At 49.8% G+C, this 12884-nt stretch overlaps 1 long non-coding RNA gene across 1 annotated transcript in view; it reads right to left on the bottom strand.

Moving 5' to 3' along the window:
• LOC140625405 (uncharacterized) overlaps positions 1–12455 on the bottom strand; it is a 173586-nt gene extending 161131 nt beyond the window's left edge. The window contains exon 1 of the long non-coding RNA XR_012024742.1: positions 12203–12455. This is a non-coding gene — a long non-coding RNA (uncharacterized lncRNA). The remainder of the gene's footprint in view (positions 1–12202) is intronic.
• Positions 12456–12884: the final 429 nt, after the last annotated feature.

The raw sequence follows: 12884 nt of genomic DNA, 5'->3' as shown, positions 1-12884 counted from the left end.
GAGCAGAATGCCTGGCATTGCCCCCAGCTTCACCTGCCAGTTTTCTTATCCTGAGCAATGTATTTAACCGCCCTTTGCCTCAGCTTCCCCATCTTCAAAATGGGATACTATTGGCACAGACTTCCAGGGGTCGTACTGAGCACGAAGTGAGTTTCGCACATGGAAGGTACTGAGAAAAATGTACAGCAACTATCATATACCTAATAAACAATGGTTACTATGATTGGTTTTATAAAGATTGCTTAGGGGTCTTTATTAGTAAGACCTCTCTCATATCCACCCCTTTCTTTCCAAAGCTTCGGAGTTTAAAACCAAGCAATCCCAAGCCCAGCTTTCTAGCTCATATTGTATTCCTTTTATCAGTGTTTATAAACAGAGGTAGGCAGCATTTCTTCATGAAAACGTTCTTGCTCACTTCTCTCTGTGACTTGCTTGACAAGGGGACCAAATCCCATGTTTATACCCTGCCTCTCTCCTTGTTTTTCCTTTCTATTCAATGGGTTTCCCACAGCAGGATTTCTCCTTAGATCTAAGAATTTCCTGGGGCACCTGCTTAAATCTAGGACCCCGGGACACACTGAGATTCTGACTCAGTAGATGTGGAGTGGCACCCCAGAATCTGTATTTTTCCAGCACCCAAACGGATTCTGCTATAAGTGGTACATGCCCTTACCCTTGGAAAATACTGCCCTATGACCTCCCATCCAAGACCTAACAAGGGATAGATTCTGAAAGCAGAATCTTCCAGAACAAAAGGAGGAGGTGGTGGCAGTCGCAACAGCTGGGAGGCACGTATCTCAGCATCTCTTTATCTGCCTTGTCGCCAACCCTTCTGTCAGCACTCCATAAATAATAATCACCATGATAATAATAGCTGGAATAAGTGGACTGAAATTAAACATAAGAAAAGTGGAGCCACAGCTGGAATGTGCAGTGTTATAATGACATGGGGGAGGGAAGTCCTGGCTCTGATTAAGGAGAGCCCCACGGAGGCCCCATCGCCTCACCAACTACAGGGCAAAAGCAAACAGTCCTCCTGATGCTGGTGCAGATGCAAGAATTCTCATACAGAATCATCCCCACATGATATTTGTGACTCTCCAGGTGACCTCCCTGAGCCCAGACAGGACTGGTGTTCCTAGGGATCACTTGAAACCAAATTTCTTCACTCTGGCACTGGAGACTACCATTTCCCCCTGAAATCACCCAATCTTGCCACCAGTCCTCAGCTCTATTACTCCCAATCTCTTAACCGACACTTAGGGTTCCAATAGGGGCAAGACACGGGACTAGAAACAGGGAGATCACAGAAGGAGACACCGTGGTGGCCTCCTCAGATGTACAGCATCTTTATAGAGAGGAGAGCAAGGACATGATTAGTAAGACGAGGTCTTCCCTTCTTGCTCCCCCAGGTCCACTCTCTACCCACATCCTGCTCTGGGACCCTAGACGATGATGCCTTAGGAATGCATGAACCAAACCCCCATTCCCTCTGGCTGCCTTGGATCCCTCTGGGGTTCCACTACGGACAGCTGACAGTGGGGGAGGTTGGAAGACAGGAAGAACAAGAGATGTAGATGTTTATTCCCCAGTTCCTCCATTCTTGTCCAAGGGCTAGCAGTGGCTGAATAGCCCTAGCTGAGGACCGAGCTGCCCTTTGGAGGCCTTCCCCTACAACTACCATCTTACCAAGTTCCAGCAATTATACTTTCCCCTGGACCTTTCTCTGATTTCCAATTCCAGGGGTGACCATCCAGTGGATAAAAACCTTCCATTGTGCACCTTATATCCACAAGCAGTCTCACACACAACCTGGAGCATCATAAATGTTCAACAGACAACAACTTTAATTAAATTGAATTGAAGTTCTCAGGTCATATAAGTTGTCCATCTCTGTAGCGATGGGTAGAAATAGGCTTCCAATGCAGAGACAACTCCTGAGGACAAGCTACAGAGAAACTGGTCCAGTGCCCTTCATTTTAAAGAGACAGAAATGAAGGCCTCTTTATCCTTGGGATGGAGATTGACCTTTTTAATCCCCACTACCCTCTTTGCACAATATTGAACCGCAGAACCTAATGCCTAGGGCAGGAATCTCTGCTTACATTTCCCATAAAACTTCCAGTAGGTAGAGTAGACCTCAAACACAGTAGGTACTTGACTAATGTTTGTTGAGTTAATAAATTGAATGTTAATTTTATGGCAGTCACAGAGTATCAGCCCAGGTCTCAGTGGGAAACAAAAGGTACAACCAGATTGGTATCATTTGAGGTGGGTTTAATGAAAAGATGATTTAATAAATGTGGACGGAGTGTAAGGAAGTTAACAAGTAGTCCTGCAATACCCCAAGGCAAGTAACAGTGGACTACAATTATTATCCTTGGACTTGACAGGTTGGCAAGTTAGCTGTTATCCAACCCCAGAGAAAATTAGTGGGCAGAGCCACCTGACAGGAGTTATAACCTTCAGTCTAGGGACGAGTTGACCCCTTGTGTCCTCTCAGAGAGAAAGTTGGAGGAATAACCAGCTCACTATCTTTCTGCCTTCTGCTGTCCTGCTGGGGCTCCTCATTAGCCAAACTAATGGGAAACCAGAGGACATGAGAACTCACCGGAAGACATGAGAACTCACTGATCTGATGCCTAGCCTGTAGGGTAGAAAGTAGTGTGGGGAAGAGTAAATTATCCAAGAGGGGCAAAAGGGGATTACCCAGCACAACTATATATGTCTTATCTCACTATATCTTCACAATAATTTTATAAAGTAGAAATTTTCATTATTCTATGAGGAAACAAGGGCTCAGAAGGATTAGGTAACTTGCCTAGAGATGCACAGCTACTGGGTAAGTGCATCAGGGTGCAAATCAAGAAAGCCTTACTTCAGAGCTCTATCTTTAACCATCTCTATTGTCCTTTGCTTGAAGGGATCCCCAGAAAGAGATAGTTGACATCTGTGAACCCCCAACAGTGAACCACTGCTTTCATCATCTTTTCTGTGCCCAGATCACCAGTTTTGCAAGTAATGTGGTTTATTTTCACGTACCAAAAACCTGTATTGGATGACCTCTCAACCATTATATTTTCTCTCTTAAGTCATGCTAAGTTTCTTCACATCTCCTTAACCATCCCAGAGGCCCATTTCATGAAGGAGGAGAACACGCTCCAATAATCAGAGTTCGGAAGGAGCTTTAGAGTCCAAGGTCACCTGGTCTGTTCTTACATCCAATACTTACATACCTGGAGATGGTCTTGCAATCTCTGTCGCTATGCCTAAGCGATGAATGATTCCATGCTCCTGGTGTCCCCACTCAATCTGGGCAATGTACATCTCCCTTGTGACGTACATTTCTAGTTTGTATGTAAAAGTCGTCATTCTCTTTCTGCCCTCTGGAACTATGTAAAGCAAGTCACATTTTCTTTCATATGAGATCCCAAATCCTGATGGGTCCCCACAGGGTGATCATATCTGTGGGGCTCTCTCCACTTGACCCTACCACTTGGTTATTATCCCTCTTAAAGCATGTCTCTCAGAACTGAACGCACTACTTCTGGAATTGTGTCCCTCCCTTTTGACAGATCTGGAAGGTCAGGTCCAAAGAAGTAAGACTTCCTGAAAGTCACACAACCAGGCCCACAACATGGATGGTCTGCTTAGGCTTATAGCCAGGAATGAGGGTGGCCATAGAGCCCTATCTCATCTCCTCCACCCCACCAGCAGCTTCCATATCTCATCTGCCTCCTCTTTGTAGATGACACTGGGCAGGTGGGCAAGCAGGAGATATGCTTCATGCCCTCCCCTCTCCCTTCCTTACAAGGGGCAGCCGTGGTGGGAGTCCAGAGAATTCTATTTACAGTCACCTCACTTGCACAAGCGGGGGATATGGACAGCAGGCTGGACTCGTCCAGGATGTGAAGCTCTGGGAGATGCCAGATTTTTATCATTGTCAGATACAATTTCCTCCCACTGCCTCTGCCCCTCCACCAGGCCCGTGGTGTCCATCTGTTTATGGAAACAACGAGGTCCTGGCTGTGTATTTTTAGACAGAGCGTTTTGTTGGGCAGGAGTGACTTCCCACCCAGAGCCCCACTTGTCAGCACCATCCAGCTTCTCTTCTCCATTTATTTGTTGTAACAACTCTAATAATATATAAAACCACAGAGCCAGAGGCTGAAGCTCCCTCAGAATGTGGTGGGTGCTGACCTTTCTCCCTACCTCCTCCTACAAGGGTGGATTTTCCTGTTTTGACCTGCTTCTGTTTTTGTTGTGTTTTGGCATTTTTTCTTTTCTGGTTCTTTTTCTTCTCCTGTCATTATTTTGAAAAAGAATAATGTGCAGCTCCTCCCACCCCCATTGAAAAATGAGCTTTATTTGAGGACTTCCTGAGGAATGGGAAATTGCACGGCTCGCTTGTGACAGCTGAGTCTGAGGAGGAGAGGAAATAACACGAAGGTCAAGGGGATAAACAGTATTTCAGTATTAGCACTATTGGGTCAATGATAGGCTCTTAGTGACCATCAGACCTAATCATCATTTTACAGGTAAGGAACCTGAGACACCCCAAAGGGAAGGGAGTCGTAAGTGGCAGCCTAGCAGGCTGTGCATCAGCGTGTGAGTGTCATCCCAGCACAAGGAGGCAGGGAGGGCAGGGGCAAATGGGAGCAGCCTCTTTGGGGAGAAGAAGCTTTAGGAGGGAGAGGTGACGAGCAGGAAAAGAAAAAGCTGGTAACACTTAAAGATAACACATATCCCTTTAGAAATCAACTGTAGGGGGACTGAGACATGGTCATGGTGGTTTAAATGAAACCCCATCAGATTCTGAACCATGTTTTTAACCAAACAGCTTTGAGGGCATTGAGCTTAATTTTTTCATGCAAGCAAACCATAGTGCATGCCAGGTTCCAAACTTAAACTATATGTGTAAAGTTTAAATGGTTTAAATTGTGAAAAACTTGACTTTCACCAAGTCCATGTAAAAGGACATTCAGGGGAAAAGCAATGGAGATGGGACTGGCATTGGGAGAACCAGATTCCAGCTTCAGGCCGGCCGCTAACTCCCAGTAGCACATGGCGGGGTGGGCGGTGATTTCAGCCCTCAGAGCCTCAGTTTCTTTATCTGAAAAATGCCAAACCAGCTTTTAAGGCAGCTCCCTTCTTTTAAAAAATATCCTTGTCTTATTGGAGAACCAACAATAGATAGGAGTTGGAGTACAGATCCCCCAACGGGCATGTAAATTGTTTTGTTTTCTCATACATACTGGAATAAAATCAAACTGAAACATGGAATAGCAGACAAATATGCCCCCTCTGGACGCAAGAGCCTGGCTTGGAAACGTGGTTCCAACTCGTACCCACTCTGTGGCCCTGCGGAGATTTCAACCTCATAGTATATTGGTTTCTTCATTATAAATGGAGACCTACTAGTACCTCGGGAGATAGTTCTGAGAATTTAATGAGTTAATATATCCAGAGTGCATAGAGCCTGTTATAGGGCAGGCAATGCATGTTAACTCTTAAAATATTGGTCTGCTTACATCTCAAATCACTTCATATACCACCGAATTTCTGAAAACAATGAACAAGAGGGTGAGTTCTAGTCCATTACAGAGGGAGGGATGGGAGAAAAACAAGTGTGGAGTATGAAAAGTTGGGAGTGGGACTAGCTTTTAGTTGTGATGTACCAGGAGGCATTACCCCTGCCACACGTTGAGGGTTTGGGAACAGGAGAGTCATCTCCCAGAGCTCTCCACTGGTCAGGCCCAGCATGCACCCCTGCACGTCTTGGAAGGTCTGCTGGTTCATGCTGGATGGCTGACACTGGGCTTGAGGGCACCATGCATCTATGGCTTCAAGTAGGGAGCAAGGACTCACCTGGGGATCAGAACACGTGGGCTCCACAGCTAGCTCTGGAACTGCTAGTCATGTGACCAGAAACTATCACTTCCACTCTCAAGCACTAGTTCATTGTTCATACGCCAATGAGGGGGACAAGATGAAAATGTCCCTGAGGTCTCTACCAGCTTATAGAATACATCTCCGGGACAGGGTCAAGTTCTGGGTAAATTCGCCCACCTTCCTCTGAAGGATTACAGGGGGCATTTCTGAACAGGCCAAGGAAGCTGAACCACACAAAGGCAATGCATGAGCCCCTCAAGACCTCTAAATTCCCTTCTGCTTTGATCCAGGTCCTTGTCCTGTGACCAGAGCGAGAGACAGGGAGGGCACCTTGGTATTTTCCAAGGACACCAGAACCACCTATTCCATGGCCCTTTTCCTAAAGGCAAGAGGAAGACCAGTAACCATTTCCCCCTAGGAATGCCACCAAATGGACCCAGCCTACCGGTTGCCCACCCTAGGTGTAGGTTCTCATAGAGTAAAAGTGTTTATTAAAATGCAGATTCTTGGGCCTGCTTGGCACCCAGCAAATCAGAATTTCCAATGACAGGACCTGCATATCTGTATTTTTTAAAACTTCCTGCAGGTGATTCTTATATAGGGTCTTATTTAAGAACTCTAGTTCCAAAGAATACCAAAGTATATTGCCATCCTTCTCTCAGCTGGAAGGTATAGACATCTGGTTGAGTGTGACGTGGCCATCCGTTACGCAGCTTGAGAGCCTGCCACATCAGGGCCCTCTACACATGCTGTGGGCCACAAAGAGATCAATACAACCCACCTGTTCCCTTCAGGGGCACACAGTGCACAGACAGAGATGAGGGAGTGAAGAGGGATGAAGAGACAGATCTCAGACAAGTAATTAAAATACAACTTGATGTGAGAGGTGTAATAAGAAATGGGTAAATATGATGAGCCATTGTAGAAAGCAGTGTATTAAGGAGTATGGCCTTTGGAAACACAGCCAGCAGAGTTAAGGTCCCCACTCCACCATTTACCAGCTATGAATTCCTGGGGGCCTCAGTTTCCTATTTTCTTAAAGGGGATAGGATACTCCGAGACTCATAAAAAACACATGACTGCACCTGGCACAGAATAGATACTTGGTGACCTCCAACCCTTTCCTTCTTGCCTTTGGATTTTACTAACGATACTCCATCCACCAGGATGCCACGGAGACAGAAGTGATCTCTTATCAGGAGCTATTGTTAACTCCAGTTGTCAGGGATAATAACATATTCATCTAGTTGTCTGAGAAAAGAGTTTGTTTTATTTCCCATTGTTAAGCTGAAAATAAGATTCTGTCCTCTGGGGATCTTGGGGGTTATTTGTTCTGGCCCTTCAGAGAGTTCTGGACCCCTGGGAGTGGCATGTCCTGGAAACAGAATACCTTGCTTTCCCAACGGGAGTGCAGTCCTCCAAGCAGCTCCTCCCCAACAGAGGAGTCCAGCGTGGTCTGGGACAGAGGCCAGCATCTCCTCTCTTGGGGACATGGAAGTCCCAAGATGCCAGGACAAATGGCCTTGTTTTTTGTTTGTTCTCTGTCAGCTGAGTCTATACTGTTTACAAAGTGCTTTCCCACGCATGGCCGACCCCATGATGATGTCAACGTGATGGTGGCGCTGACATCTGAATGATTCTCTCCCTCACCTCCTCCAAATCTTTGCTCAAAAGTCACCTTCTCTAATGAGGCTGACCCTGACCACCCTATGAAAACTGCAACCTGTGCACATCCCAGCACCCCCATCTTCCTTAACCTGCTCCACTCTTTAGAATTTACTTTTCTCATATGTCACGTGAGAATGCACCCTACAGACCAACTTTGTGCAGCACAAGGGCCGGAGTTGGTCTTGGCCAAGGGCCTCAACTGCTCTGACCTCACACCCATTTGAGCTCAGACCACACCTTCCAAATACCACCCTCAGCCAGCAACTGAGTACACCCACAAGACTGGGGCTCCATATGTTCGGCTCAGGCTTGACTCCCTGATGGTCTTGCTGACCCTGGAAGTCTCCACTCAGACTTGTCCCTCTCCTCAGAGCCAGACTTGCATGGTGGTCCCATAGCCCATGTTTCTCTAAGCCCTCTACTTTCCCTCCCATAGGCATTTCCTCTAAGGAACTCCTTGCATGTTCAATCCTAACTTGGGGTTCAGTTTTCAGAAGACCCAGATTAACACTCGTTAGCATTTCTCTACTAGTTCACGATGTCCTTTGCTTATGGTGTGTATCTCCTTCATCTCATCTCCATCCACAAGAAGGCAGGATTTTTAATTCTTGTGTTCACTGATGTACCCCAACACCTAGAAGGCGATCCTTCATGAATATTAATTAAATAAATAATGTCCATTTTACAGATAGGAAAATGAGGTTCGGAGAGGTTAAGTGACTTTGGCAAGTGGCTCAGCCAGTAAGTGGTGAAACTACACTTAGACCCCAGCCTTCCGACACACAAACTCTGATCTGTCCTCTCTCTTCCCTCCCTACTTCGTCCTCCCTTCCTCTGCACTCACCCAGATCTCCTCTGGACTCCATCCCTCTGTGTCTCTACTTCTGGGTCTTACTCTTGATGTTGTTTGCCTCTCTCATGTGCTCAGTCTTTGTGGTGTGTGGGTGGTGTGTATGTGGTGTGTGTTTGAGTGTGTATGTGTGTATGGTGTGTGTGTGGCATATGTGTATGTGTGTGTATTGTGATGTATGTGCAGTATGTGTGTATACGTGTGCTATATGTGTGTGGCATGTGTACCGTGTGTCTGTGTGTATGGTATGTGTTCTATCTGTGTGTGGAATGTATGCATGCATGTGTGGTGTGTGTGCGTGGTGTTATATGTGGTAACTGTGTGTGGTATGTGTGCGTGTGTGTATGATGCTATGTGTGGTGTGTGTGTATATATGTGGTATGCGTGTATATAGTGTCTCTGTGTGCTCTTGTGCACATGTGCACGTGTGTGTGGTGTGTGTGTGTCTGCACGGTAGCTGAGGTCCCGCTGTGTCAGTATTGCTCAAGGATGTAGAACTTGGGGCACAGGAAGGGTGAGGGAACACAGATGGAACCTGAAGGCAGCCACGAAGGTGTAAGCTAGGGAAGACCCCAGGAGAAGTGGCAGGACTGCCCAGGGAAGTGACAAAAGTGATAACAGAGACACACACACAGATGGGAGCCCAGATGACACCCCCCCCACACTCCACACCTTGTGACGTTGGCCTCATCCCTGAATTGTCTTCACCAAATTGTCATTCCCACTTTAGGAATTCCAGGTCAGTGTTCTTCACAGCAATAAAGACCAAATGATGGGGGATCCCTGGGTGGCTCAGCGGTTTAGCACCTGCCTTCAGCCCAGAGCATGATCCTGGAGTCTGGAGTCCCGGGATCGAGTCCCACATCAGGCTCCCTGCATGGGGCCTGCTTCTCCCTCTGCCTGTGTGTCTCTCTCGCTCTCGCTCTGTGTGTGTGTGTGTGTGTGTGTGTCATGAATAAATAAATAAAGTCTTAAAAAAAATGAAATGGTGGTGGTGACATGCTTGGTTGAGTTGCGCGTCTTCAAGGAAGGAGAGAGGTAGACACGGGTGACAGGAGAATCACAGGGAGCCCTGGGTTCTCTCACACGGTGGCCCCAGATGCCGCCGCCCACTGAGTGGTTGGAAAGAGCACTTCGGCCTGTGGATTGTCGGGGGCGCAACAGAGACTTTCCCGACAGCGAAGGCAGCAGAGGTAAGGGAACAAGTGCCCAGGAAAAGCCGGGGGCCCGCCTTCCTGGAGCGTGGGATCCATTTCCATGTGCCAGGGGTGATTAATGCAAGGTCTTGAGGGCACCCCTGGGGCAGCGGAGACATTAGACTCCTGAGGACGGCAGGCAGTGGACAGAGCCCAGGACAGAGGGACAGTGGGCCTGGTGCTGCCTGCAGGGAGAGGCCGGGCACCAACTATGCCAGGGCCGTGAAGGGCAGGAGTGGAGGCGCCACTGCCTCTGCCCAGAGCCCTCCCAGCCCTGAGACCCCAGCTCCCAGGCCCTACGGGGGGATAAGCAGGAGGATGCGGGGAGCCGGTGTCCTGATTATCCTTCTGCAGTCACGGAGGGTAATAAGATGCAGAGCGCAGTGAGGCTCTCACCTGTGCACCCCGTCCTGCCCCATCCAGCACCTGTCAAAGTCACAACACACACTCTAAGGGGCTTACAGGCGCAGGGGCCGAACCTCCTGACTCAGCAGGGCTCGCCCTTCCTAGGCCTCACGCGGGCATCACGTGGGGCCTCACATAGGGCATCACGCGGGGCCTCACACCCACCCAGAGGCCAGCCAGGAAGGTGGACGGTACACTCTGCCACTGACTTGCTGAGGGACGGGAAACAGGGACAGGTGACCACAGTCGCCCCAAAAGGAGGCATGGGGGAGGAGAAGAGGATGATGCCCAGGCCCCTGGGGAGCTGCCCTCCTGCTCACGCCCAGGGCCTGCACCCCAGGGTGCTCCCAGCCTAAGAACGGACCCTCATCACTGCCGTCGGGGAACCTCCGGGCCGTCGGGGGCCACGGCAGGGTGCAATGGGAATGGCGTGGAGTTTGTGAAAGCGCCCTGGAAAAGCAGAAAGGTTCTGAGCAAGGTGGGTTATTGTCCGCGCTCCACGAGCCTAGTGCCGTGGGTTCCTCTTCCCGAGCATTTTATTAGCACTTCATTGCTCTGAGTCTTATCTATATGAGGGGGGAAGAGACAGAAAATTTGGGGCGTCTCTTGCAGCTCAGACATTTGCGGACCCTGTTCACACAGCCAGGTAAGAAAGAGCAGGGGGTCTCGCCGCTTGTCCTGTAGAAGGAGCACAGGACAGCAGGAAACTCAGAGGCCTGCCCGAGCTCCGCCAACAGCTCCCGTGGCACTTTCCAGGCCCTGACCCCTTCTAAGCAACTAGGTCACGAGGTGGACGCCAGCCCCACAGGCCAGGGTTCAGTAGCACTCCCCACCCCCTAGAGTGTGGGCCCCACACAGCCCAGGCACAACCACAGGGGCTCAGTCCTACACCTCCTCTCTTATCTGGTGGTCTCGCGTCTTTGTCCATTCTTGGCTTCACTGCCCACTGGGGACGAGCAATCTAAGAACCAGACGAGCCAAGCACCAGCTGCCCTCTCCCTGCTCGCCTCCACGCTCTCTCCCTGCCCGGGTCCACTCTGAGGGGGCATGTGACAGAAAACAGATGGAAAAGTCTTTCTCCAGCTTCACCCTCGCAGGCATGCTCCCTTCGGGGGCCTCAGGAGACAGTCAAAGCCTCTTTCTCCTTCTCTGTGTCCCCTCTCTGAGGGCACAGATATAATGCCGAGCTCTGTGGATCTGAGGGGGTGGGTGGCGGGGGAGGTGGCATAGAGAGCTCAGTGGAGACGAGCCTGGCAGCGCTCATCGTCCTGGAGATTAATCCAAGCAGTCATTGACGAGGACCTGAGAGGAAGTCCCAGCAGGCTCACGCACTCTGCAAGGCACCGCCTGGCCTGGCGTCGTGCCCGCGCTTCCTGGATGTCAGCCAGGTCATCCAAGCCAGACCAAGACCAGAGAGAGGACAGCAGGGGAGCTCCATAGATCTTGGGCCTGGGGGAATTTTATTCTGCTGAGCAATAGACTCAGGGAATTCTAGAAGTCCTTAGAGCTCGTTCTTGCACAGAAACCTCCTCCACAGCTTCCCCGTCCGCGGGTCCTTTGGCCTCTACTTGGCCACCCCCATTGACAGGGTGCCCACGACCTCACAGGACAGTCCGTTTCACAGTGGGACAGCCCAGGATGGTGAGGCGGGGTTTGATGGAATAAAGTGTCTGGCTGACCCCTACCTCCCTCCAACCTCCTTTAGCTCCATAGCTGGGGCCCGGCTTGTGACGTGGGACACCCCTTCTCTGCGACTTTCCCCAGCAGTTCTCCAGGAAAAAAGCACAAAGGGAATGGACAACCGGGAGAGCCCTCCAGTGCCTGTGGCTCTGGCATTCTAACTTGGCAAATGGCAAAGAAACACAAACAAGGAAAACTTCTTTAACCTAAAGAACAGCCATAGCCCCCAACCCCAGGCTCTTCTTGCCCTCCTGACTTTGTTGGGTTGGTGCCCTCCCACTTCATTCAGAGACAGCCATCCAGGAGGCGGAGTCATAGAGGACAGCCATGACCAAGAGAGAACCAAATTCTGGGTTCTGGCTGCCTCAGTCTGTCCAAAATAACCAAGGAACTGAATAATCATGTGACCTTCATAAAGTTAATGCTCCCCCTCTGGCGCTCTTTGACTCACGCCTGGAGACCTATCCACGGCTTTGGACTCTGGATCACTGTGTCCAATAGATCCTCTTACCTTCGTATTGGGAGGGGGTGAGAATGACGGAGTTCCTTCCTGGAAATTCAGAGCTGTCCCATCTCTGCCATCCCATCTAGACGAGGCCTGGGGGTTGGAGGTAGTCTCGGATCTCTCTGAGAAGGTCTCCGTGTGCCCAAAGAGCAAAACTGGGTCTTGGGTGACATCCCAGGGTCCCTGCATTGTGAAACAAGTAGCAAAGAGGACAGGCGGCATGCTACCAGGAGGGCTCAGAAGGAGGACAGCCCCTATAGGTGTCTTGGAGACCCGCTGAGGTGCATTATCAGCCTGTGTGGGTCAGCATATGCCATGGTAAAGCGGACAGCAGGGATTGGCAAATCCGAAGCCCCATAGTGACCCGGAGGCCAGCATGACCACAGCGCCATGCTCTGTCATCAAGATGCCGCGAGGGCATGGTTCGCCGGATGGCGGCTTTATTTGCAGATCCTGGCTCCTGCTGGGCCCTCCTCCACCTTCCTGAGCTGTGAGTGTAAAAATGACTCAGACCAAGGCAGTCTTTCCATCTAAGCAGCCCGAACTAAATCTGATTCAGATATCACCATCCCGGCTCCATTCCCCAGGCGCTCCGGACGCTCCTAACCTACCCCACCATGTACGATGAAGGACCCCACCATCTCTGAGACCCCGTCTTAGAAAGGGGAGCAACTGGTCCCATGTGAGC

The sequence above is a fragment of the Canis lupus genome, chromosome 36 (genome assembly GCF_048164855.1).
Source record: "Canis lupus baileyi chromosome 36, mCanLup2.hap1, whole genome shotgun sequence".
NCBI lineage: Eukaryota > Metazoa > Chordata > Mammalia > Carnivora > Canidae > Canis > Canis lupus.
Note: the sequence above shows the minus strand (reverse complement) of the source record. Positions and strands in the feature narration are given on the sequence as shown.